This window comes from Mauremys reevesii, linkage group 3, assembly GCF_016161935.1.
Source record: "Mauremys reevesii isolate NIE-2019 linkage group 3, ASM1616193v1, whole genome shotgun sequence".
NCBI lineage: Eukaryota > Metazoa > Chordata > Testudines > Geoemydidae > Mauremys > Mauremys reevesii.
In genome coordinates this window covers 136521103-136547424 of record NC_052625.1, presented here as the reverse complement: position 1 = coordinate 136547424, position 26322 = coordinate 136521103, and the positions used below count along the sequence as shown (strand labels likewise).

General features: G+C 39.0%; 1 long non-coding RNA gene across 3 annotated transcripts in view; it reads left to right on the top strand.

Moving 5' to 3' along the window:
* Positions 1-26322, top strand: part of LOC120400202 — a 300141-nt gene that overhangs the window by 181795 nt on the left and 92024 nt on the right. For all 3 annotated transcript variants that reach the window (XR_005595595.1, XR_005595594.1, XR_005595596.1), the window contains 2 exons: positions 18680-18809; positions 22336-22460. This is a non-coding gene — a long non-coding RNA (uncharacterized LOC120400202). The remainder of the gene's footprint in view (positions 1-18679; positions 18810-22335; positions 22461-26322) is intronic.

The following is a 26322-nucleotide window of genomic DNA, read 5'->3' as shown; positions in this document are numbered from 1 at the left end:
GAAAACATATAAAGGCTCCCCCCTCCTTTGTGTGTGCATATAAGTCAAATGGCTTTACTTTCTGAGGACTAGTCTCCAGGTTAATTTGCAAAACCAAAATTAAAGTATATATAAGTGATTGATGATAACCTATACACAGTCTGAAATAGCTGTTAAATTCTTGGACCCAGTCCTGCACTGTGATCCATTCAGACAGACTACTGCATCTGAACAGAGACCCTTTGAAGTCAATAAGAAATCACATAGGTAGAGCAGTCCACCCAAATGGATAACAATGTGGGCTCAAAGCCCCTGCTACTGTTTATATGGACTAGAGCAGATCCTATTTCCAGTAAAGTCAATGGACTTTATGTTATGTTATATTGATTTGATTGTGAGCATTATTAAGCCTAATAACAATGTTTAGTTAATAAAAACACTGTCATTTAAGCAACACAGTAGTATCTATTAAAGCCTGTATTTACCAACAGTTCCCACATAGTGGTATCTAAGTTACAGCAGTTGTTTCTGGTTAGCTTCCTGAAGATGAACTCTGCTGTCTCAGATATGTAATACTGAGTGGTAACTGTTGGTAAGTACTGAGGATGAAATCTTGGTCCAGTTGCAATAAATAAGTGTTCTGCTATTTACTTCAATAAGGCCAGGATTTCCCTTTGACTTTTTAATGGTGGCCACAGTATTCACTGTAGAATTCCATAGGTGCATAGACATTTGACTCTGCAGCTGTGGAAGTACACAGTTAAACCAGTAGAGAGAGAGAGATTTTCCCTGCTTTTTCCTAGACTAAATAAACAGACCCTTCCACCCCATGGAAATTAAATTCTGAACTTTAATTGTTGCATTTACTGAATTTTGTGTTTACAGTTACATTATATTGTATTTAGGGACAGATTCTCCCCTGCATTAAGGCAGCTGTATGTGACTGCCAAACGGCTCTAATGCTAGCTTACCTTAAAGATCCTCTGGTAGTTTGGAGTTAGTGTAGCAGCTCCTGTGTTGGTGCAATGGGCAGAAATGTCCACCACCAAACCCTTTCCCCAAGTTATACTGAGCAATCCTCAGCTATAGCCAAGGCTCAGGGATACTGTTACAGTTGCATTCTCTTATATATATTTAACATAAAATCCCAAGCATGAACCCAAATGAGAATTCTCCTGTCCTTCTGCAGTGCTTTTATTTTTCTGCGTTGCTTTAACCAAGGTTGGTATACGTTCAGAATGTTCAGACTCTGGTTCCCTATGCATCCAGATTGCTAAAGAGAGAGACCTCCATCTCTGTGGTCTATAGGAGTGATGATTTCTCTAGTGGTACGAAAGGCGCTTTTAGAGAGAGGCTAAGCTACGTGTAATTGCTGCTATAATTAGACTACATAGAGCCACACTTGGTCACCCACACTATCTTTGGAATTAGGATATGATTTGTTAGTTTGCAACCTTATGTATTTAGCTTGTTGTGTCCAAGAGAGGAGATCTATGTAGAAAACAACAAAACTGAAAACAGCATTTTCAGGTTAGAATGGATCCTTTCAGGCATTGACATGTCTTTGCCATCCATTAAAATATAGCTCTTGTTCCGTAAACTAAACATCAGAAAAATGAGAGCAAGTAGTGATGCAAACATAATTTTAAAAAAAAAGTCCTAAATATAGTCTGTCGTGATTTCTGCAATCAGATATTGTTACTGCACCCCTCCCTTCCACCCCATTCCAAGCGCTTTACTTAAGACATAAGTGAGATCATGAAAGTAGAATAACAAATAGGTATTTCAATAAATGGAAACAAATGAGCTTTTCCTTACCAAAGAATTACTGAAAATCAGCCCTTCCTCTGAAGCTAATCCCCCAACAGATAAGGCTGTGAATCTCTCCTCCCTACATGCACACAGATGGGTTGCAATAGAAAGATGACAAATGAGTTGTGTTTGGCTGGATTAATGGGTATTATCATGTTAATGGATGTTTATGGTACGGTTTGGGAGAATCACATGGGTGTGCAAAAGTGTTGGTCTTCACAGTAGCTGAAGCTTGTGTGTGTATGTATTGTTAACTAACCTTTTATGTGTAATATGTTTTTGGTCTCCCTAGTAAGTCACAGCTAAACTGGCTATGGAGGTACTATCCGCATGCTTAAGATCTTTCATCATGTGTTTTATCTTTTGACATGCAAAAAAAGTGGTTCAGACTTGTCCTTCCACCATTTTTGTGAATGCAGCCACCTCATAATCCTGAATCTACTTTGTTGCAATCACGTTTGAAATCTGACATATTGATCAAGAGTTTAGCCTTAGTAACTACTGCACATACATCAATTCTTGTTGATGATGTCAGGTCAGATTTGAAAACAAGATGATCCTACACCCAGCTGGGATAACTCCTGCCACTCGCATGTGTTGATGCTGGTAACCTCTTCTGGTAACAGAGGATTATGTTGCATAACTAAGACACCAGGATTTTGTGATACCAGGGACAAGACTTGAGAGAAGGTCATTGCCAAAGGGAAGGGGGGAAGCAAAGTCTGATCAGTGAATTAAAATTCTTCAAATATTTAAATTCACACACAAATGAATATGCTTTTGTTCCAGATTTTGAAAGATTTCTTGTTAAAGGTGTTTAACTATATTTGAGTATTTGGTGTGAAGAGGGAAGGATATAAGCGATAGTTGCTTATAATACCTTCTTTTTCTGTTGCAGTGCATGGCTTGTTAATTTCCTTCTCACCTTCAGCATTATTTCTCTAGACTTTATCCTAAGTTGACAGACTTTTTATGTTGCCTATATATAACCAAACACATTCATCAGGTTTTTCTGTGTGAACTACTAAACATCTAAATGTTCATTTATATGTGAAAACATAAGATTTGCATGCCCTGTTTAGAATAGTTTTATGCACACATAGTTTTGGAAATTTGGCTGATAATCTTTCTCTAAAAGGGGCACAAATTTAGAAGGTGGAATTCTACAGTGTATCTCCCAAGGTAAATAGAAGCCCCCGTCAACCTGTACATATAAAATTTTATTGAACAAGGCACTATACATATTATTAGAGAGGGCAATTGTACCTTGGCATGGTGATGTACTGGATGAACAAATAGCTCTCTTCCATCTCAAATTTGTATGATTCTGTGCTTTTCTAGAATTTGAGATTTCAGATTCTCTTACCAGAATAGTGCAGTTTTAGATTATGTACTGGAAAAGCCTAAGAGATCTGAAATCATTACTGGAGGGTAATGATGTATTGAAACAGATCTCACCGTTTATTTGGTATTCCTCCACTACACAATATAAAATAATTCCTTCATGTCTTTTCTTTCCTTAAAAATTCACCATGCGTATGTGGACCTCACAGATGCAGTTTAATTGAAAGTAATGTCAAAAACACTGTTTTGATCTATTTCCTTTCTTTGACATCCTCTGTTTTTTGCAATGTGTTGCATCTGTGCGACTCTCCTCTGTTCAGAAATTCATCTGGAAATTTACATATTTTAAAGGCTTCATGCTCTGTAATACAGCTGAGTATAATAGTGCAAGCTACACAGAAATTGAGGTGTGAAAGAGAAATTTCTCAATTTCAGTCCTTAACTGAAATATAAAAACAATTCTTCACCATCTGGGAATTGCTGTACAAGCCTTTCTTCCAAATAGGCTTGGTAGAGGGACAAAGTTTGTATGATCCTACAACAGCTATTCTGTGTCTGGTTTAAAAAAAAAAGATGTTTTGTTTCTATGTACATTCATTAATTTACAGTGCTATCATAGAAGTGCACAGAACGTTTCATACATACTGAAATATATTACGTTCAAGGCAACCTCTAATTTTGCAGAAATCCAATAAATTACATCTTATTCTACAGGGTGATAAAGTCTATCTGTTAAAATGTAATTAATGGGCATGATACAGGAAAGTGCTGAATGCTTTGAAAAGCCATTGAAACCATTTGGAATTGAAGATGTTCAGCATCTCACAGAACTATGCCTGAGAACGAGAAGGAAAGACAAAAGGAAAATGAAATAAGCTAGACTTTCATAAAGCTTCTCCTGCTTTTGTAAACAAATGTCATGAAGAGTGATCTTTGAGAGAGGTTAGCTGCACATAGTTTTTCTCCAAATGAATTATGAAGCCACCTACAGCTAAGGATGAACTGAATCGAAGAGCAGTGTACTTGGCCTTGTTTCACTCTCTCACATAAACATAGGGCCAATTCTACAAGCACTATGCTAAATGCTATGGCCTGCATACATCTTTCAGATTATATTGTTGTTTATCTTTTGGAATAAATCAACATAGTCAAGCAGCATCTAGGCTCTTCAGCTTGCATTGATGTCTTCTGCTTTTATCATCAGAACCCTGCCATTGCCAGTTACCAAAACAGAAGAGGGGGAGAAGAGGGAGGGTCACTAGCTGTAAAACTTTAAATTAGGCAATATAGTGCCTCTCACAATCCCTGGTTCATACAATCCAGAGGTGGGGATTATATAAAGAGTTGGAATAAGCCCCATATACATGCAGAATAGGATGCATACCTATGATAGCAAATCCTGAGTTAAAAGCATTTAGGCCATTTGCAAACTTTGGTTAGATGTACAGAGAGAAAGAGATCATCTGTATTCTGTTAAGCTTTTGTTTGGCTTGTACTGTTGCAAATGGAACTCTTAAAAGGGTTAAATTGCTTTATTTAATCCACCACTGCTAGTTAGTACTATAGCCTCTGTGTGTGGCAATGGAACTCAGCACCAGTTTTTAGGCCCTGATTCAGCAGTTCATCCCTATTTAGCAAAGTACTTAAGCATATGCCTTTAGGATTGACTCAGGCCATATCTGAGCTAACATTGGGCTGGTTAATGATAAGAACAAGAAGTAATGGTCTCAAGTTGCAGTGTGGGAGGTTTAGGTTGGATATTAGGAAAAACATTTTCACTGGGAGGGTGGTGAAGCACTGGAATGGGTTACCTAGAGAGGTGGTGGAATCTCCTTCCTTAGAGGTTTTTAAGGCCTGGCTTGACAAAGCCCTGGCTGGGATGATTTAGTTGGGGATTGGTCCTGCTTTGAGCAGGGGGTTGGACTAGACCCCTTCTGAGGTCCCTTCCAACCCTGATATTCTATGATTCTATTATTCTATAAGAAGAGAGTGGTCCAGTGGTTAGAGCTCCAGCCTAGGACTCCGGGGGGCCCACATTCAATTCCCAGCTTCACCAGACTTCCTGTGTGACTTTGGGCAAGTTACTTAGTCTGTCTTTGCTTCAGTTCCACATCTGTGAAACAGGGATAATAGCACTTACCTCACAGATTTATGGTGAGGATAAACACGCTCTATGATGACAGACATCATCTAAGTACCTTGCATAATAGATCAAACCTCTAGTGTCTTAATAGAAGGCAAATGAAAGGTCTGAAACTGGAGCAGTTTCTTTGTGGAAATAGAAGCTGAACCACTTCAGAGCATTATTTTTGTCCAATTCCCTATTCCTTTTCTCATGGTTGGAATGGCAACATTTTATCTCCACCTATGAACTGTTTAAACAGCTCCCTTGGTGGATCATTCACTAAGCCTGCTGTGTCACAGTGTCAGCATCAGTTCAGCCTAGCAACTGAATGCTTTTTCTTTCAGCAGGGATCTCACTCTTTCTTTTACTCCACTAACCTGTGATCTCTCTTGTCTGCTCCTGAGCTAAGCTCTCCTAGTTACAACACACCTGCTATTGATTCACCACCGGCCACACTCAACTTCTATAGAAATTACTGTGCTAAAAGTATAGCAATGAATGTAGTGCCTTTCTCTGTCTGGTATTTATAGAGATTGTTTTAAAGGATCATCAGTTTGGATTCCTCAGCCCATTATGGTTCAGAAATTAGAATGGAACTAGTAGGGGTTCATTCAGAAGACCTGTGAGATTCACACATGCCTGACAAATCAAAAATGGTTTTGTTAGCAGGAGTACCATTGGTAACAAGGCAGTTCTATTACAAGAACAGTTATTGTTATAAACTTGTTTACCTTATTTGTGAACCAGCAATTTTCAGCCCAGCAAGCATTACTATCAGTATGAATAGCATTGTGCAAATGTATTCAAATGTATAATTGCTTCACATTTGCAAAGGCTTTTTGGAGTAGATTTTCATGTATTATCAGATGAACACCTCAGGGAGATGCCAATGACAACCCATGATATTTTATATTATTTTTTGACAAAAATGATTTTTAAAAATTTTGGTATGAATCCTTGAGGGCTTTTCTGTAATATACTGTTTCCCCTCATATACTGGCTATTCCCACTCTTTTTTTTTTTTTGGTACCTTGGTTTGAAAGCTATTGGATGCTGTTAGTACTTCTAGTGTGGACCATTCATCCTCTGGTAGATACTGTTCAAGGTTCTGAGACTTCAGTACCTCCCACTCCCTATAGCCCTTGTGAGAGAAACAGAGAGAAAGAGGTGATCCTTTTTTCAGTATTTTATGATGTCTGGAAATAGTAGAAATCTTATAACAACATCTTATCACAGTTTCATCCAAAGCAAGTTTAGATGTTGTCGCAATAATATACTTTGTCATGGATTTATTATTAAACTGTCTGAGCAATGGAGTTAAATGGCATAACAGTTGAACTCTAACAAAGTTCTAATGCACAATTGTAAAATTTGAACACAAAGTGAATTTCTCCAATGTCAGACTGGTATTACCTGCAAACTCCCAATGACAAATCAGGTGACTGAATGCAAAAATATAATTTAACAGCATTTGTTATGTGTACAGCCTTATTATTATCTTTTTTATTGTATTTATAATACAGACATAATGTAAAACTGATATATAGCTGATCATGTAATGACAAGTGGGACATTGAATCTTGTTTAGTAGGTGTCTGTCCTCTTGTCTTATTTGGGAATATATAGTTTAACAAGATACTTGCCATCATTTTCTTAACAGGGATACTAAACAGAACAATTCTGCATAAAAGCTTCATATCAGCTTCTTTCATGCTTTTTCTTTTCAGAAGGCTGCCTTAGGGTTTAAGCAATTTAGTTGTCTGACCCGCATCCTTTCTCTGCAGTCTGCAGTTCTTTTGTTTAACATTAGTATGTGGGCAAACAGCATTCAGAGCTGTGCAGAGCTTATCAGCCTGTGTTCAGTCGACCAGAACCCCATTCTGTGTATCTAAGAGGGGCCACGTTTAATGCTTCACAGTAGGAGCATCTGCAGTTTCCAAAAATGACTTGTTTATCTGATAAACTTTGTCCTTGCACTGACACATAGTGGATCTTCAATATCATGCACTCCAGTATGAAAACTGTGCAAATCAGGGTACTCACAATGCATAATAAGTGAACTTTATGCATAAAGTGTGGTGACATATGTACTCTGTAATACCACACAGAATTTCACTGAGTATATGTAGTAATTACAGTACCTAGTAATACCCCCTGGGAAACTTCTGCATTATCACTTGAAAAATATTACTTTTTCCCGCAGTATTTGAAACATCCAAGTAAAGTAATGTGTTCCTTATTTACATATTTTCTTTACAATTAAAAGTAACATTAAGGGGGCTGACTCTTAATATCTAAGGTGGGAGATTCAAAGCAAAGGCTGAAATGGAGCCAAAACATGGCTCTGCCTAGGTACAGAAGCTCCTAAGAGATGCAGTATAACACAGGGTTCTACTCTGAGGCCTCTGCAATACTGAGATGCAGCTATAGGAATACACTACAACAATTCAAGGAAATCTTATCTCTGTCACACTGATATTTTGGAGGAGATGATACAGCTCTTTGGGTATTTACAGTCACTAAATTAAAATTATTTAAAGTTTTGATAATTGTCAATTTTGCACATGCAATAATTGTTTCTAAATATGAATATCCATTTCAGATACAGTGGTGATGAGTTACATAGAAAAAAACAGTAAATATATGTTGACACTATCAGTAGAGATGGTCAGAAGAGGCAGATTAGGGTTAGGTTAGTGTCTGGGGTTTTATTCAATGGCACTGAAATTTTGTGAGCTGTTTTCAGGAGAGAGCAGCTGGTCTCCTAAAACTTCCACCATCTTGAATGATGAAACTCTCATGAGATCAACTGCCTTGCAATATTTCTGCCCTCTTGGACTGGACTGAAATCTTTGGAGAATAACATTAGCTATTCTTGTGAGGTTTTGGCTTCAACAGAACCAGAAAATATACCCCTTTCTTTTTGGATGGGACCTGGAACCAAAACTATTTGTGGATATGTTAGGAGCTGGGAGGTTGAATTCAAACCTTCTCCCCCTCCCTGAAATTGAAAGAAAGTTCAGATTCAGAATGTCAGCTTTGGCCCATCTCTAATGTTCATAGTTCTATTGTATTAAATTGATATGAACATATCTAGTGGCCCAATTAATTTTATTCTCTCAATAATTAAGACTTTCAGTATAAAAATTTTATGATAACATTGAACATCTCCAGATGCATTTTCTACATATAATGATATTGCTGGAGCTTCACTCCAGAAACAGAGACTTAGACCAGACTAGGAGGCACTTGTTTTCTTTCCATCCTCACAGTGTTGTACACTGGCTGGCCAACTATTCATGGGGAAATTGTAACTGTTAATGATGGTTAAAGAAGTTCTCCATTAAATGTCATTCCAGGATGAAGAAGACTATTTACATTTATATTATTTTGAATGAGGTCCATATTTTTCCCCTTCCTTTATTCCTTCACCTTCTTCCTCTCCCACCCAAAGGAGAATATCCACTAGATCCCTGACAGCATCTTCTGATTACTCACTGTTTTCTTGACACTAAATCTACTGTCATATTCCTTGCATGGGCTGCAGAGTTTGGCCTTTTCACCCTGCTGTTTTGGTTCGCTTTAGATGCAAAGAGAAGAATATGAAAAGGAGAGGGGGAGGGAGGGAAGTTGGGAATGCTGAAGCTAAAAAAAAAAAAAGAAAAGAAAAAGGCAAATGTTTTTAGCGCCTTCATCTAGACATGTGTCCCCTCACTCTGTGACATGGCTGCTCCAATGTTGCCATGGTGAGGATTTCTAATCATCCCTACACATGACAGGCTCCTATTTGTCTGCACTCCCTTGGGTGTAAATTTCCAGGCTTAAAAAAAAAAATCCATGTGAGCGTATCATCCGCCGTGCAGATGTTTCACTGCTTTAGAATATCAGGCAGCTGCTTGTGCCACCGTCGACAGCTAATTGGAGACTGCATCGCAGGAACAGAGGCGTAATTATGGCATAAATACACATCCTCTGGTGCATCATTGTATCTCTATTAACAGAAAATTTTAAACAGTGTTCAGAGTGTAATTAGTGTAGTTGATAAAGTTGTAAAACATGTAAATAAGGGAAATAGCAGGTACGTGGCCAATCCACTACCCAGCACTAGGGGATGCAGATTATTGCCTATTTAGAAATAATTAGCAAAGCTGCATTAGCAAAGTCTGTGTCCAACAGAAGCAATGCAAACATTTATTCTAGTAACAGCTCTTTCTGTGCTAGCCATGAAAATCTACTAATATTGGTAATTTAGCCTTCATTACCAGAGGATAAAGCATGAAAAGAGCTCAGACATGAAATATGACAAGTAATATTAATTTTTATTCCAGAGGAAAGGATGCTTTCTTGAGTTGCATGCTGATTTCTCGGCAGGGTCTCAGCAGCTAGTGCAGAGGAGGCAGTGGGTAGCTGGTAGTTGAGAATTCAGGATATGGAGCTGGCTCCCTGCTGGAGGTATACCCTGGAGTAGCTATGACAGTGGCTGATGAGGCATGCTGTGGTTAGTGCCCAGCCAAACCTTGGGTCACAGTTCAAAACAAGCACCGAGGCATTAAACCTCTCTCCTTATAGACCTGTGCTGAATTTTGCAACCTCACTCTTTTCCACCTCCAGATGATTTGCAAAATCTTTTTTCTTTCCTTTTCCTTTTCCTTTTCTTTCCCTCCCCAATGTGTCTGATATAACAACAGCTGTGCTGGACAAGTCAAGATCTGAAGAGGTGTGTGTTCTGTTGCACTTCAGTTGTGTCTCGTGCTTTGGAAATAATGGCTTCATCCTGTACCATATATATTTTGGATTATGTTCATAAAGGACAATATACTGTGACCATTAACATACCTGCCAAAATGTTGTTTGCCATACAAATGCATTTCCTAATGAAGGACAATGTCACTAGCACCAGAGATATAGATCAGGTCTACAAACAGGAGGATCAGAGATCCTGAATGTTCAGGAAAGAGAGAGGGGTGTGTGTGCAACATACCTCATTGTTTACTTTTTTTCCACTATGAGGCACAGAAATTGAATGAATTAAAATTCCAGCTTACGGTGTCAGCTAAGTTCTGCTACACTCTTAATAAGTGTGTGTGTGAGAGAGAGCAAGAGGAAAAGAGAATTCTGCTTGACAATTGCCAGTATTTTAAAAAGAAGTCTAAAAAGGATGCTATCTCTGGCTCAGGCAAATAAATTTCCCCACTTAGCTAAGCACTTTCAGAATTCAATGCTACACCTCTCACCACAGACTCTAAAATCCTGCCAAACAAGGGTTGAATTTCATGTAATACAACGTGGGGTTTTATTTTTAAAAAAGCTAGAGATGAAGAGGAGCTGGACATGCTATGATACAAAGTATCAAAATGTAAAATAAGCTTTAACGCAATAGCAGGGGGGAAAGCCTTTTACAAGCTCATTGTGTGTCTTTTATCATCAGTGACTCAATGAAAATAGTGAAAATACTGAAGTTGTTTATTTAAGTGGCTTTTTTCCACACTTTGGTGGAGGTTTAGTGTTCATCCCACCCCACCCCACCCCCGTTAGATTAAAGCCAGCATTGGAAAGCTGAGCTCATTCACTGCATGACAGCCAAAACCACACAAAAGCTCAGACAATGCCCCCTTAATCTGTTCTAATATGAACATTTCATTTCAGCTCTAGTGTGCCCATTTATATAGTATTCATCTATATTTTTCTGTCCTAAAGAGCTTGACATATGGATGGATGCATATACATTTTATGCACAATATGATTATTTTTAAATGTTGCTATGTATATAGATATAATGTGCTTGTGTGTGTGTATGTGTATATATATATTACCATGAACAGGAGTTCCAGTAGCACTAGCATTACTGTACTCCCGTTGAAGTCAATAGGAGTGTTACCACAGACTTTAATAGGAGAAGAGATAGGCCAGCACTGAGTGCTTTTGATAATCCCACTATCGTGTGTGTGTGTGTGTGTGTGTGTGTGTGTGTGTGTGTGTGTGTGTGTGTGTGTGTGTGTGGTAGGTAAAGTATTTATGTACTTTTCCATAGATAAGATCTTACCTTTTACTTTATAAAGGGGTGTGAACATACACATACCGATGTGTGTGACGATTTCCCTGGTAGTGTAATAATCGAGAGAAAATCTTATGTTTATGCATTTTATACACACACACAACCAGTTTTATCATTAATCTGATGTTTGTCTTAAATATGCCTTCTTGGAAAAGGGCTATAACTGATAATCACAGAAGATGGTTTGGGTATACATTGTCCTGAGTCAGAAATTTTGACAGGCACCCTGGATAGCTTTCAGAAATCTGCTGGTCATTGTCCATCCATTAGAAAAGGGGAGGGGGGAGATTCTACTTTATATCAGGAGCAATCCCCCGCCTTCTCAAATTACAGAGATGAAGTGCGTGGTGTTCGCGATCGTGAATGATTTACAATATTGCAGACAGATCAGGAGGATGGTCTGTTTGGAGGGTGTTTGTGGAATAGTGGAATTTGGGGGAGAGGAGAGGTAAACTGTGAATAAAAGGCACTAGAAGTGTCCTGAAATGGATTCAGGGAGGTTAGCAGTAGCTCACTGTTAGGGAGGCAGGGTCTCTGCTCATCTCTGAGTACAGAAAATGACCTGAAGGGCCATTTGTAGAAGGAAGCCATCTAAATGGTCTTGTAAGATTTTAAAACCTGAATATATTTCTTTCATCATGCAAGGATGAATGTCTGTGACCCTTGCTAATGGGTCAGATATTACCCAAATACAGTTGTTTCAGTCTCTTAAGACAAAAAAAATCAGTTTCACAAAATCAGTTTAGGAAGACTTTTATTTATTTAGATTCCATTTAGATGGGGCTGAATTTGGCCAGATCCAACAAAATCAGTGGAGGTTACTGCCTGCTGAAAAGGGCCAGTATGAAAAATGAATCCCTAACATACACAGTATTTATCCTTGCAGTGATCAGTAGGTACTCTTTTCCCTTCAGAGCATCTCCTATATGATCGCCTCTCTTCAACTGAGCCCTGATTGTCTTTTATGAAACTGAGACTCTCATTATTCAAGTAGTGGAAATAGGCCTATTCTTCTAACTTTAGCTCATCATGGGTAGCTTGGGCTCAGACTACCCTTAAAATGGCCCGGCAACACCGTGACAGTTCCCCATTGATCCAAAACACTTCCTTGGTTAATCCCCACTCCTTATTTTGGGGTGGTGGGGAAGAAGCAATAATTATGTCCACAGTGGCTAAGTCAGGGTAGGCCCAATGGGCACAGATTCTGACACGCAAACACTGAGAGAAATATCCTATTCACCCCCACAAAGGGAGAGAAAGTGGTGGAAATGAGAGAAAAAAAGTCATGGAAAGAAAAAGCATCTGTTAGAGACAGAAGATGAAAGAAGGCATAAAAACAGGGATTGCCCAGAGTATTTGCCCTCTACCTACTTTTTTGTGGAAAAACAAACCTAACACACTCGGCAAAGACCTGAATAAAAATATGGACCTACCATGTTTGTTTGCTCATGATCTTGTATTTGTAACCTTTGTTACCTTAGCTCCCCTAGCCGCTCAGTTTCATTTTTCTCTTAAGTTATGGCGTGTTCAGACTGATGGTTTCTTGTGGCAAGCAAACTGGCATGTATACGCTTGTTCTGTAAAAACAGTCATAATGACTAGAGAAAATAAAGTATGTTGTCCTGTCCTCTCACATTCCTTTGTTCTGCAGGTGCTTTTCACTGTACTACCATAGGTGAAGCGCATGAAAGTGCACAAGCAATAAAATTAAAAAAAAAATCTGTTTGCTCAGACATGTTCAAAGCTACAGGGCTGTTCCTTGTCAACCACAGGGTACATAGCTCTTGCTTTTTTATCTACTTGGGTGACTAGTTAGTCCATGTATATCACATCTTCTTTGTTGTAGTTTATGGGGAGTCTGCCTTGGCTAGTGGATTGAGCATTGATCTAGAAGTTAGGAGGCCTGGGTTACATAGGTTGCTGAATAAATTTGGGCAAGTCAGTTCACCTTTGGCTCTATCTCTGTTTCTCAGCCTGTAAAATGGGGATAAAGCACTGAGAGATACTTGAAAAAGCACTTTAAGAGTGAAGTGTGCTGCTGCTGTTTTTATGATTATTTGGAACCTCACTGGGAGCAGGCCTGTATATCCATCTAAATCTGTTTTGGGGCAACTCAGTAGAGTCCACGTTGGAAAAGAAAACCTAGATGTGGGACAGGTAAGTGCTACTTTCCTTAGTTAAAGAGAAGGTGACTTTCTTCAATGAGCATAGGGGATTTCCAGCTGGGGACAAGCTCTGTGCTTCAGTCAGACACAAGCCTGGAGTATTTGTTACCTTTGATTAAAATTGTCTGTTCTTCCTGTGCTGAAGGCTTACCTAGTGGCATAGGCAATATCAATATTAAAATTGTAAATGTTAATTTCATGTAATGCATATGATTAAGACTTGTTTGGATGCTTTGTGCTGATAAAACCAAAGCCTTTCCATGCCAACAATCCTGTGGCATTGTGTTATTGTGTGTGGTACAGTATGTGACAACATTAAGAGTTATGTAGACAATTATCAATACTTTCCCAAGTGCACCCATGCACTCTGATTTTGTTGCCTTTGCTGGTCCCAGATACTTTGATAGATTTGGATGATCAAATATCAGTAGCACACTTTCAATAAAGTGCATTTGTGGCAGCTCATGAATAATTTTCATAAGTTGTATGCTCTGATAAGCAGCAGCTGTTTCCACATGGTCAATTAGCATTAAATTGGCAACTTTTGGGTCATTTGGCGCATACAGGAAAAGACCTGCTCTTAATCAAGTTTTACATTATGCCGAAAATTTCACACGTCTTAAAACGTTAGGTTTCCTGGCTCTAGGTATAGGAGCATAGGTGAAAAACACCACACTGTTCTGGAGCCAGGCCCAGCTTTTTTATATATAGCCACTGAAATACCGACCCCTCTGTCTCTAGCATAAATATTTTGCAAAAAGTATTTGTATTCTTGAGCCATTGTTGGCAGAGAAATAAATCTACACCGAATCCTAAAAATGGATGTAATAAAGATTAATGCACAGGACTCTTGGGTTCTGTTCCCAGTTCTGCCACTGATTCGCTGAGCCAACTTGTGCAAGTCACTGAAACTCTCCAGGCCTTAATTATGCCACTGGTAAAGCACATTGAGCTCCTTAGATTGAAAGGCAAAGTATAAGTGCAAAGTATTATTACTAAGGTCTCAGAAAGTTTATTATGGCAAGATCAGTCATCTTTGAGATTTTTATTACCACTACAATCAGTTTATTTATAAGCAAATAGTTTGTGTAAATTTGCCTGTGGCACTTTGTGGTGTGTTTTATTTTCCTTTTATTTGTTGGTGATACAAAATCATATCATGGGTTAATGATAACACTAAGATAAAATACAATACAATTATCTTCTCATCTGTACAATTACTCTATTGGTAAACTTTCTCTTTCTCATGAATATACTGCATATGCATATAAAGTGTGTTTGTGTGCATGTATATACATATAAATTGAATACACTTCTTCCTGCTCTGGTCTGGGAGAAATTCCCCATACTTTAGAAGGGGAAAACCACCATAGCTACTAACATCTCTAAAACAGAAGAAAACTTAGAAATGTGCCTACTGTCTGTGTATATGTATCTATACACCTGTTTTTTTAAACACATCAAATTGTTGATTTTTACAAGCTGCAAGACCTGCTGTATAACACTGAGTTCATCAAAGTGCCATATAAGTGCCTGATTGCTAGATTCATGCTGTACACCATAACATGCTCAGACCATTCTGCATTTATAGAGGAGTTTTCCTAGAGCTAGAGTGAAACACTAGGATTACAGCTAACATCTTAAAGTCTGTTGTAATAGAAACTCTGTATGACCAGTGGAGTAAAAGAAGTATATCTTTCTAAGTGGGTTTTTTTTTAGTGATGATTTAGATTGTTTTAATTGAAGAGTTCATATTAAACTTGGTCTGAAAAGAATTCAGCCTGTCCTAATATTATAGCAGCTCTATAAGATCTTAGGCATGTTAGGGCACATAGTATCTTTCTGTTCTTGAATGTTTTCATGGTTATATGCAATATTAAAAGTGAAACCTCTTATCAGCCACCAAAGAGACCCATATTATTTTAGCCATTATAATAGGTAGTCACATAATATAGTGCGACTAATATGAAAGAACTTTCAGAGAGATTGAAATTTTACTGGGTGTTAGGACAGGTGATTAAGGTTAGTATGTGACTGTTAGCATAGGTTTCACTGTAATAATAATCTTATTATATAGCTCCTTTCATCTAAAGGCTCCTCAAGTGCTTTGCAAACCTAACAATGCAATGACAAACTGTACAGTGATCTCTTCTTCCATGTCTGCAGTAAAATGCAGCAGCTGTTCAACAGCCTATAACAATATCCCCAAACTGTTTAGCACATCCAGTGATGAATACTTAAAAAAAAAAAAAAAGTTGGGCCAGATTTGCAGAACTGGGTATATTAAAGTTAGCTGCTTTCACCCCGATTTAGGCAGATAAATCCTATATATGGCCTATCTTTCAGAGGTCTGAGTACTTTATATCTCTCATTGACACCCTTAAGAGCTGTAGGATGTTCAGTATTTCAGGAAAAAAAGGGGTTAGGTGGCCAACTTTAGGCATCCAAGTGTGAAATTATGCCCTGTCACTGTTAGTGACCATGTTTAATAAAGTATCATATTCTTTCAAAGATCACCACTCTGTTTAAATTTGGTATCCTCTCTTGATATATGTGCATAGCTCCTATTGACGTTTAAAATAGGTTTTTGTCTCAGACAAACAGGAAGAACAACAAGACACTAGGACTGAAGTTTTAACTAAGGTTGAAACTTTATTAAGTAACTCATCCAATGTTACTTATCTATCCAATGATAGATCCCATCCAGTAATCTGTACTACCTGGAGGAGGGTTGCCCTCAGCCGCCATCCCCCTCCATGTGATCCCAGTATTGTTGTTGAGACCCCAATGCCGTTCCCTCATCTAAGGGATAAGGGGGTTGCCTCCTTACTGTACCAGAATTTAGGAGCCCCAGCCCTATTCCCCATCATCTTTAGGGAATGTCTTCCCCTAAATTCACTTCCAGGGAAATGAATTTAGAGGAACTAGACCCCTTATTGATCCATTACCTGCACTGGGCACTTGGTAAGTTTCTGCAACATGAATTTTAGAACATAACCCATTGAGTCCCTGGGTTGCTATGGGAAAGGCAACCCCTCCCCTCCCCCCCCACTAGGGCAATCTGGCAATGAGTGGAAAATTCCTTTCCAATCCCACAAGGTGGACGAGTATGATGCCTAGAGTAAAGCCCCCAAACCTGGTCCTACTCTAAGTGGTTTGAGCATTGGCCTGCTAAACCCAGAGTTGTGAGTTCAATCACTGAGGGGGCCACTTAGCAATCTGGGGCAAAATCAGTACTTGGTCCTGCTAGTGAAGGCAGGGGGCTGGACTTGATGACCTTTCAAGGTCCCTTCCAGTTCTAGGAGATTGGTATATCTCCAATTATTTATTTATTTATTTAGGGCACAGAGTGGCACGCCAGGCAAGCGAGAGGTCTTATAAGACCACCCTTGGATGCATGGGAGCCAAATGGCTTACAATGCATCCTTCTGATCAGCCGAGAAGCTTCCGAGTGCACACAAGGATGGGAGAGAACAGTGGGTGGTACAGTTCTTTAAAAGCCCCAAGGGTTTTCTTTCCCCCGCTGTCCCGGACAAATCCTCCCGACCTCTAAGGCTGCATGGGGAGGTGAGTGGAATGTACTGGCACTTCAGGAGGCTATCCATCTTAAAGTTTAGTTGCCTCTTTATCTGACTAACGATAACTAAAGGACAGAGTCTAATCTGAGAGGTGCATTGGCGTGTATCTTGAAAAATGTGTGTCATAAACAGTTAGTTAAGGGTTAAGGTTTTTTTCTACGTGTAAAGGGTTAACAAGCAGTACCTGTGAACACCTGACCAGAGGACCAATCAGGGACAAGAGATTTTCAAATCTCTGTGGAGGGAAGTTTTTTTTTCTGTTCTTTGTGTTAGTCTCTCTCTTGGGAGTTAAGGGAGTCCAGACATCTTAATCAAGTCCTCCCAGGTTTCTGCAATAAATTCTTCTATTCAAGCTAGTGAGTATTAGCAAGGAACTAGTATTCTTATACTTTTATTTCTGTATTTGCAATTTTGTGTTTTGCTATAGAATTTCTTTAATTCTGTACTGTTATTGCTTTTACTGAGAAAGAAAGGAGGGGGGGATTCTCTCCAGAGATTGATAAGTTTAGACCCTGTGTATTGTTCCATCTTGGTATTACAGAGACAGTTACTTTCTTTTTATTCTTTAATAAATCTTTTCTGTTAAGGACTTGGTTGATCTTTCCTTGGGTGAATTCTCAGGGAAAGGGGAGGAGGGAGGAGGACGGCATCCCTCTGTAGTTGGATCCTGGTATCTCTCCTAGGAAAAGGGAGGGGGAAGGAAGCAGGGGGAATGGTTTATTTCTCCTAGGTGTAAGAACTCCATGGATTTGGGGCTCTTGGGATCCCCAAGGATTTTGGGGAAGGACTGTGTCCCAATATACGTACATTATTCGGTGGTGGCAGCTTTTACCAGATCTAAACTAGGATTTTAGTTTAGGGGAGTCCATGCAGGTCCCCATATTGGAACCCAACAGTTCTAAGTGGGGGTAAGACCTATGACAATGTGCTACTATGAAGGAGCATATTTTTCAGCAGTCTTTAGAGTTCATTATGCATTGAGTCTTGGCCAGTTAGCTCCACGTAAAATTTTACCAATAAAAATTGAAGATTATAATTGCACGAATATTGTTAGTGACAGTTACAAAGCAAGGGATGAGTTAACACTATTTTTTTTTTACTGAGCTTATTTCTCTACAAAGCCAATTCTGTGCTCTTCTTATTAGCATGTTCAGTAAAATAGCCAGCAATAAATGGTTGGAGTGATATAACATATTGGATAGAATATTTTACAGCCAAAATGAGCTGTAAAGATTAGAGAATATTATAGCACTTTGTGGTAAATAAAATGTTATCTTAACTATTGATTAGTTGATGATAAGAGGAGACACAGACCCTACACATAAGATGCTGTGACTGACATATCAGCCATGTTCTGTTTACTGATAATATATTATATTGCTTAATTTTCAGCTAGAGTTAAAGCCAGGCATACTGTAGTCAAAAAAGAAAAAAGCCTAATAATCTGCTATGACGCACTCTAACAAAGTATCTAAAAGGGGATCATGGAATAACATCTATTGACCTATTTCTAAATTTGTGTCTCAGTTCAGTTTTTTGAAAATTTTCAATTACATTCATGTCCATAGGGGTGTATAATATTTTGTCTGTATCACATTTTAGCAAGCATTTTGTCACCCAGGGGTGCAGTTGTGATTCCTGGAGAATATTAACACACAAGCTTTATTCTCAAGCCTGGGAGACTGTCATCCTGACCTCTGTTTACTGCTATTAAACACACAAGATTTACTTTGAAGCATTCATTTAAGGAGGTGAGTTATTGTTCCTTTGCTTGACCTTAGCCCATGGTAAATATATCATGGTGTTCTGTAAGACCATCGTATACAAGAACATTGGTTTAAAAATAAGAAAAGAAAAAAGTGGGGAAGGCAATTATAACTCATATTTATCAAAAGTTATGCCAATTAAATAATACATTTATAATCTTAATTTTTTTCTGAAAAAATACATTTTTACATAGATGTAATTGATCGCTGGTAGAGGTGGCTTGAAATTAACCCTGATCTTCCATTTAGAATGTTTATGCTAGCTATTAATTATATTTATTACTAGAAAACATTATTTTTAAAAGCATGAAAAATAGTTTTCAAACTGTTCCCCTAATGAACTGGAAATAGTAACCCTGTCAAATTTAATACAAAAATAGTGTTATAAGCCTATGGCATCTATTTGTTACTGGAGAACAAAAGCCTTCATCCATTTCCTTTAGAGAATGACATTTTTGTAATTCGCTGCCCATTTCATTTGTTCTAAAAGGACTTCGTAGGTTGACAAATATCCCACAGAAATGGCTTCTGATGCTTGATAGGATAATGTGCAGCCCCTTAGGACAAGGGCAAAGGCAGCAAACTTATCATCCTTTAGTTTAGCTTAGCATGGGTCAGTAACAGTGCCAGGGGTGACAGAAGATGTTAAAGTGTGGGAAGCAAGAACTAAGAGCTGTAGGAGGGTAGTTTTTATAGTTTATCCTTTCTTTTACCATGAAGCTGCAGCGACAGCTTGAATCACATTGTTGATTTGGTTCACTGCACGCCACAATAACTGCTCCAGTAGGAGGAGGAGAGAAAAAAAAAACACTTACGGGTCATTCTCACCAATAGTGTGTGACATTTCAGCACTTATCCTATAGGAGGAGGAAATACATGTTTAATATTTTAGCTTCAAGTTCATATTTTAAAAATGCATTATCCCACTTGGAGGTTTGGTGTGTGGGAAATCTGTGGAATATCGCCATGAGAACAATGGAGGAAAAAAAGGTTCTACATGTTTTATTGTGTTCTGTAACTTGTTCTGAGTCACTTTCTCCTGCAAAGTGAGAAAAGAATAAGCATTGGCTCCTGTGGAGCGTTACATTTAAAAATCAACAAACTAGACTTTAAAACCATGATGATGGCTTTCATTCATCAATAGCTGCAAACCATTTAGAAATGACATTTTAGAAATGTGTTTAACAGAGTTAGTTCTTCCTGAGTAGTAAATTGTTTTTCCTCTGTTATAGATCTTATAAACTTGGGCCTGATCTTATTAGTCACTGTGCAAAGAATTCCCTCTGAACACAATTGGAGTGACTGGACATAATAAGCAGGATCAGGCCCTTGTTTTTTATCTTGAATGTAAATTGCGATTAGCTTTATAGTAATCTAACTACTCCTACAATTCATTGTTCCAATGTCAAATTGTTAAACATTTGCTCAGAATATTGGGATACTAACAATTGCCCTTTGTTATAGTGCTCCTTGAGAAACAGAGACTTTTATAAATCAATGCCAAATGCATTTTATTTATTGTTCAGCTGAATGAAATCCACAGATAAATCTACCATAATTGGTTTGTATAATGACGAGGTATTTGTGAACCCCAGCGGGCTCAGTTGGTGAACTGGACCTTGCATTTTAGTTTGCAGAAGTTGGAAGAAAACCAGTCTTTGCGTACTTCCACCTTTTCATGTTCTCTGTATGTATAAATGTGTGTTCCATTCTATGCATCCGAAGAAGTGAGCTATAGCCCACGAAAGCTTATGCTGAAATAAATTTGTTAGTCTCTAAGGTGCCACAAGTACTCCTGTTCTTTTTGCAGTCTTTGCATATTCATTTGAAAGATCAAATCCAATTAACCTGAGCCTCCAAAAGGGACATTACCTCTCCACACACCCAGAGACACCTTCCTACTTGACAACATGGGAAAATTTTCAAAAATGTCTAAGTCATGTAGGTGCTTTTAGTCCCATTTTCAAAAGTGACTTGGGCACTTAGGCTCCTAAGTCACTTAGAACAACATTTCTGAAAACACAGCTCACTGAACTGAACTGTCTAAATCCTAACTGCCTCCAAACTGCCTAAATCACTTTTGAAAATGAGTCTTTTCAGTCACATAGGCACTTATGATAATTTTACTCCTTATTTTCAGATTGGTCCAGGGGCTTAGTTTTGTGGGAAAACAACCATTGCTCATTTTCACAATCATGAAGTACAGTTAAGTAGTACTCTAACCTAAAACTCATGGCTCAGAGTGATTGAACTGTGAATATTTTGCAGAGATCCAATAAAAATTTGACTATGCAGCAAATAACATTGCATTTTGAAATTTTCATAATGCAGCAAATAAGCTAATTTAAAAGGTTTCCCAATAAACCTACCATGCACAGTGCAGGCTGCAAATGCTCTTTGACCCCATACAGACACACATAGAGATTAATTACAGAAACTCTCTTCACTGCAGTTGTGACTCTGGTAGAATCAGATCCATTTTACAAAGAAAACAAAATCATTTCATGGTGCAACAACAGATCATGTGAATTACTGTGTTTTTAAGAACCAGATTATATTGATATGAGAGCTCCTGAAGGGACTGATTCAGTGCAGAGGGACTGAAAGTTTTGACGTGGTTTAATGAGCTGTATGCTAACTCCACCTGAGTAATTAACAGTCTTGACAGTCCTTCTGAACAAAGATATCCTCTGTAAGGCTGTTTAATTCTCTGAGTATCAACAGTCTTTGCAGTCAAGGTAGGTGCAGATCTGACTAGGGATTTTTTGATAAAAGATTTTTTTTCTTATTAGTCACTAAGGTCCACATTTTTAGATGTGGTCACTATTTTTTCCATACCTGTTTTTGAGTGAACGCCCATCTTAAGACACCTTATCACTCTCTTCTAGTGGTATTGAGGAGTGGCTGCTCCCATTCAGCTTCCCTGAAAACAGATGCGAGGCATCCTGATTTGGGCATATGCAAGTAATGAAGACTTGTGAAAATGTTAGTAATGAACATAGAATGCTCAAACAATTAGCTGACTAAAAATTAAATAATTCTATACCAGGCAAGTACAATGCATGATTTATTAGAAAGGACATGTGTAAATAAGTATATGCTCCTGCAAATCAATCCTTTAGAATTGAAAGTGTATAGCTGATGTGAACAAAGGAACATGAGACAGATGTGATAAGATGGTTAAACTTTATTTAAAGCTTTTACCCAAACTACCTGGCAGAGCTGTTGTTCCAGTTAGGTTCTCCAGTGGTATCAGTGGCCTTGGGGTGGACTATAAACCTGACGGTCAGTATGAACACCACATTCCCTCCCTCAGGCTTGCCAAGAGACCCTGACTGGAAGCGAGAGTCTTAACCCACTTCCTGCCTCCAACAAGGAGGTAGGAGAGGTCTGATGAGAGGAGCCACATTAGAGGCACACTTCTTCACCATGCAATGTCATTCTCAAAATGAATGCTCAAGCTTTCTAAAACTATTGACAGCACTGGAGCCCGCCTCCTGATTTGTTCCAGGTCAATCAACTAGCACCAGCAGCCTGGGTGGACTATAGACCTCAGGATGTGCGTGAAGGCCAAGCTGTCCTTATACCTTCAGGAACTTTAACTGGAAGCCAGAGTCCCAACTAAATTCCCATAAGGTGAGTAACAAGCTGTATGAGACATAGAGGCTGCCATCCTTGCCAGGTATTGCAGTGCTCAGGACCAATGCCTGGGAATCCTACTGGGTCAAGTTCCCCAACCCCACTGGAAACTGTCAAAGTTGCAACATTCATAATTAATAACCCACAAATCTGGACCTCCTGGGTGCTGTATGAACATTGAAAAAACCCACACAGCAGCTTGCCAGTTTTGCCATGTGGGAAAAATCCTATCCAGACCCCAGAACTGGCAATCAGTCCAGGCCCTGGCATCAACAGAGACATAGCAACTAGATTATTGAGGAAAGGAAGTGGCTGACATGAGGAGTCCCTGGCTTACTCCCTTAGGCAGCCAACTATATCAACCTCCCTCATGCTGCACCACCACCACATGGGAGCCAGGCTCCCAGCCCCACCACCACTCCCACAGCCCCGTGGTCACAGCAGTGGGCTAAACAGACCCCAGAGTCCTGGTCCTGGTCCAAACTACCACTCATAATGCTCCCTTTTCTGAACTCAGGTCATCCATACCCCATGATTTACTGGTAGGACTTGAGGTATTTCTGATTCAGAAGTAAGTACGGCTATTATTTTCTTCCAGGTAAACAGAAATGCAATCTTCTCTTTAATTGCATCAGCTTTCTATCTATAAAATAAAAAGTTAAATCATGATTTAGACTTTTTCGTGATCTGAGTTTGAAAAGTACAAGATCAGCTACTGGAAAAATCAGCTTTTGTCTGGAAATGACAAGTAAATCCAAAATAAGGGTTATGTATGAGAGAATTTTAAGTGTACTACATAGACAGGACCTCAGAAGACATTGGGTGGCCTCTGTTTTCCTCTTGTGCTGTGGAGTGCAATCAGTAGACCTCACTCTGTTGATGTCCTGTACTACCAACTACTCGCTATCAGGAAGGAAAGGCTGCATGGTGCAATCCTGTTAGGTTTTGATTGTTACGTATTAATGATAATTACTTGCAGATCCATACAACAGTGAACTTCCCCATTCAATACCAACACACAAGTAAAATGCAAGATGAAACAGAAGTCTGCTAGGTATTTTAGTGCCAAGGCAAGTTAGGCTTTAATTGGCAACATACAAAGTGTATAGCAGCTGAGTGGCACTCAGAAGCGTGAAATTCTCCCTTTCCTTTAAAGAAGTCAAAGAAACTCTTTTTTCCTATCTGAACCTAACAAGTGAGTGCACCTAAGTGAGGGATGCTCTCCTCAGCAACAGTGTAACAGGGCCAGCTGCCTCCTGGTTAGAGGTCACTCTGCAGGCTCCTGCCTCTGTTTCCTCCTCTTCAGGACCCCTCAATAACTTACTCATTCCAAAGGTAATTAAATCACTCCCCTTCTAAGAGTCCAATTTGTTTAGTCCTCTGGGCACACACACACTTGCCCTCCAGGCCCCACCTGCAGTTCAGTGTTTCTCTCCCCTCTTAGGTAAGGCGTGCCCAGCCCTCTTTCCCAGAACTGGGTCCTAATTCACAGTCACTCCCAGGCTTTATCTGGCTAGAGTTCAGCTGCCTGGCACTGAGTACTCAAGGTCTTTTCTGAGCTTTCACCCTTTTGTAGTTTCCTGCTGCTCTTTATAGGCGAATCCACTGTCCTCCATCAAGCCCCATCCAGGCTGTTAATGAGGCACAGAGCACTTCCTTCAGTAATCAGAGTTGGGTGGCCCCGGGCCTCCAGCCCTTAAGGGGCAAGCCACCCTGTAACAAACAGTATAAAAAGGCTTTTGGCAAGCAATGTTCCATCCATACAGCCAATAGTTTGATCCACCAAAGTACCTGAACACATGCTTCAGTTGAAGTCAATGAGGCTGCTCATGTGCAGAATTGCTTTGCTGGATCAAGGCCAGCATACGTAGCACCTTGCAGGAACAAGCTCCATGTGAACACAACAGAGGTGATCACTTCAAACCAAATTCCATTGTGTTCCATATTACCAACACTTCAGTTTGTTTCTGCCTTTTAATGCACTGTGATTTGATTCTGTTCTTAGTTGCTCCATGTGTATGTGGAGATGGGGTAGGCAAGGAGTCAGTTCTATCCTTATGTGCCAAGAATAATTATTTGCTGCTTAAGAGAAATCCAATTCCAGTGGAAACTCCTCAGTTTTTTGTCCATCCTCCGTCTTTTATTTTATTTTATTTTATTTATTTATTTTAATTTGAGCTTTCCATTTTTGTGTGTGATTTGGACAAGTGGAAACTGCATACTGTAAAGGAAAGTGATTATTTCTCAAATCCAAAATGTCAGGGGACAGAGAGAAAATGCTAGGCAAGCTGAATAAATTGATTATGCAGAATGCAAAAATATTGGATGGTTAGGATTGGTGTAGCAGAACTGTGGTCCATAAAATTTAGATCCCACCGTAGATGTGTCTCACATCCGTGTCTGCTTGAGATGCATTATAAGGCAGAAATGCATTTCATTTTCATAGCATAAATGTTTCTGATAAAAAAAATACTTTGCTGCTTTTAAAGATCAAAGAAAAACTTAAATCCAAACTACCACAGTGTCCTCCTTGCTCTGACCCACTAACTTTGCAAAGCGTCTTGTGGCACCCTATAGACTAACAGACGTTTGGGAGCATGAGCTTTCGTGGGTGAAGACCCACTTCGTCGGATGCATCCGACGAAGTGGGTCTTCACCCACGAAAGCTCATGCTCCCAAACGTCTGTTAGTCTATAAGGTGCCACAAGACTCTTTGCTGCTTTTACAGATCCGGACTAACACGACTACCCCTCTGATCTTTGATCTTTTCTTGTTTGGAACTTTAATATTTATAATTTGATATTTAATTTAAATGTAAGCCTTTGCATGTCTTTCAATGAAAGCATATTAGCTTGATATGTTTTTTACCACCAAAAGAACTTCTCAGGGAAAACTTTTGTATGTGGGTTTTGTTTTAAATTCTGTAATGCTTTTCACCTGAGAATCTCTAAATCTTTTGCCAAAAATTAAGCCTCCTAATACTGTTGGGATATAGTATTACTATATTTTTATTTTCATTAAAGACAAAAAGGTTTATGACTAAGTGGCATCAGTTGTTATTTATCTTTGTTAATTAATTTTGATATTCTTCTAGAAATTAATCTAGAAAATCTGTGAAGTTTTGTTTATTTTCCCCACTGTGAAAACTGAGGCACAGGGAGATAGCATTTTCAAAAGCACTTCAAGGAACTTAGGCTCTTAAATCCCATTGACTGTGTTTCAAATACCATACATTAGATTGATTGCTTGGGTTATATTGCCCCTTTAGAGAAGTGGGGGTTGGGTTGCTAAGGAGGGAAAAGAAAAGAGTTGGTGAAATGGAGCAGTCCTCTGGGATCTCTAAGGTCTGGTCCACACACAAGTTTGAACCGGTTTAATTAAAGGAGTGAATTTAAAATGATTTAATAAAATCAATGCAGTTCTGGCATAAGACACTCTTAATTTATTTTGCTTATATTGATTTAGCTTGAATCGGTAGATTTTAGTATGTTTAAAGATACTTAGTGTGGTACCTGATCTTACTCCTGTTTGATATTTAACATGCTACAGTATTAACATACTGCATTAACGATAAATTCTGGAACCAGTGTACTGGTCAAGTAGCCAGGTTATACATCCCTCTGCCTCACCCAAGGATGTGCAGTGGTAGTGAAGTGAAATCACTTTGTGATTACGTCAGTAGTGTCAGGGCTACAGTAGTATCCTACAGGCTGCTGCCCGTCCAACCTGGGAGGTGCGGGGAGAATAGGTGGTGGAACTGCACTGTTGGGGTCCTAGTTCTGGCTCTTCTTGCCACCCCACTCCCTTCCCTTGCACACATACCTTACGCCACAACAGAGCCACAGTGGGATAACGCTCT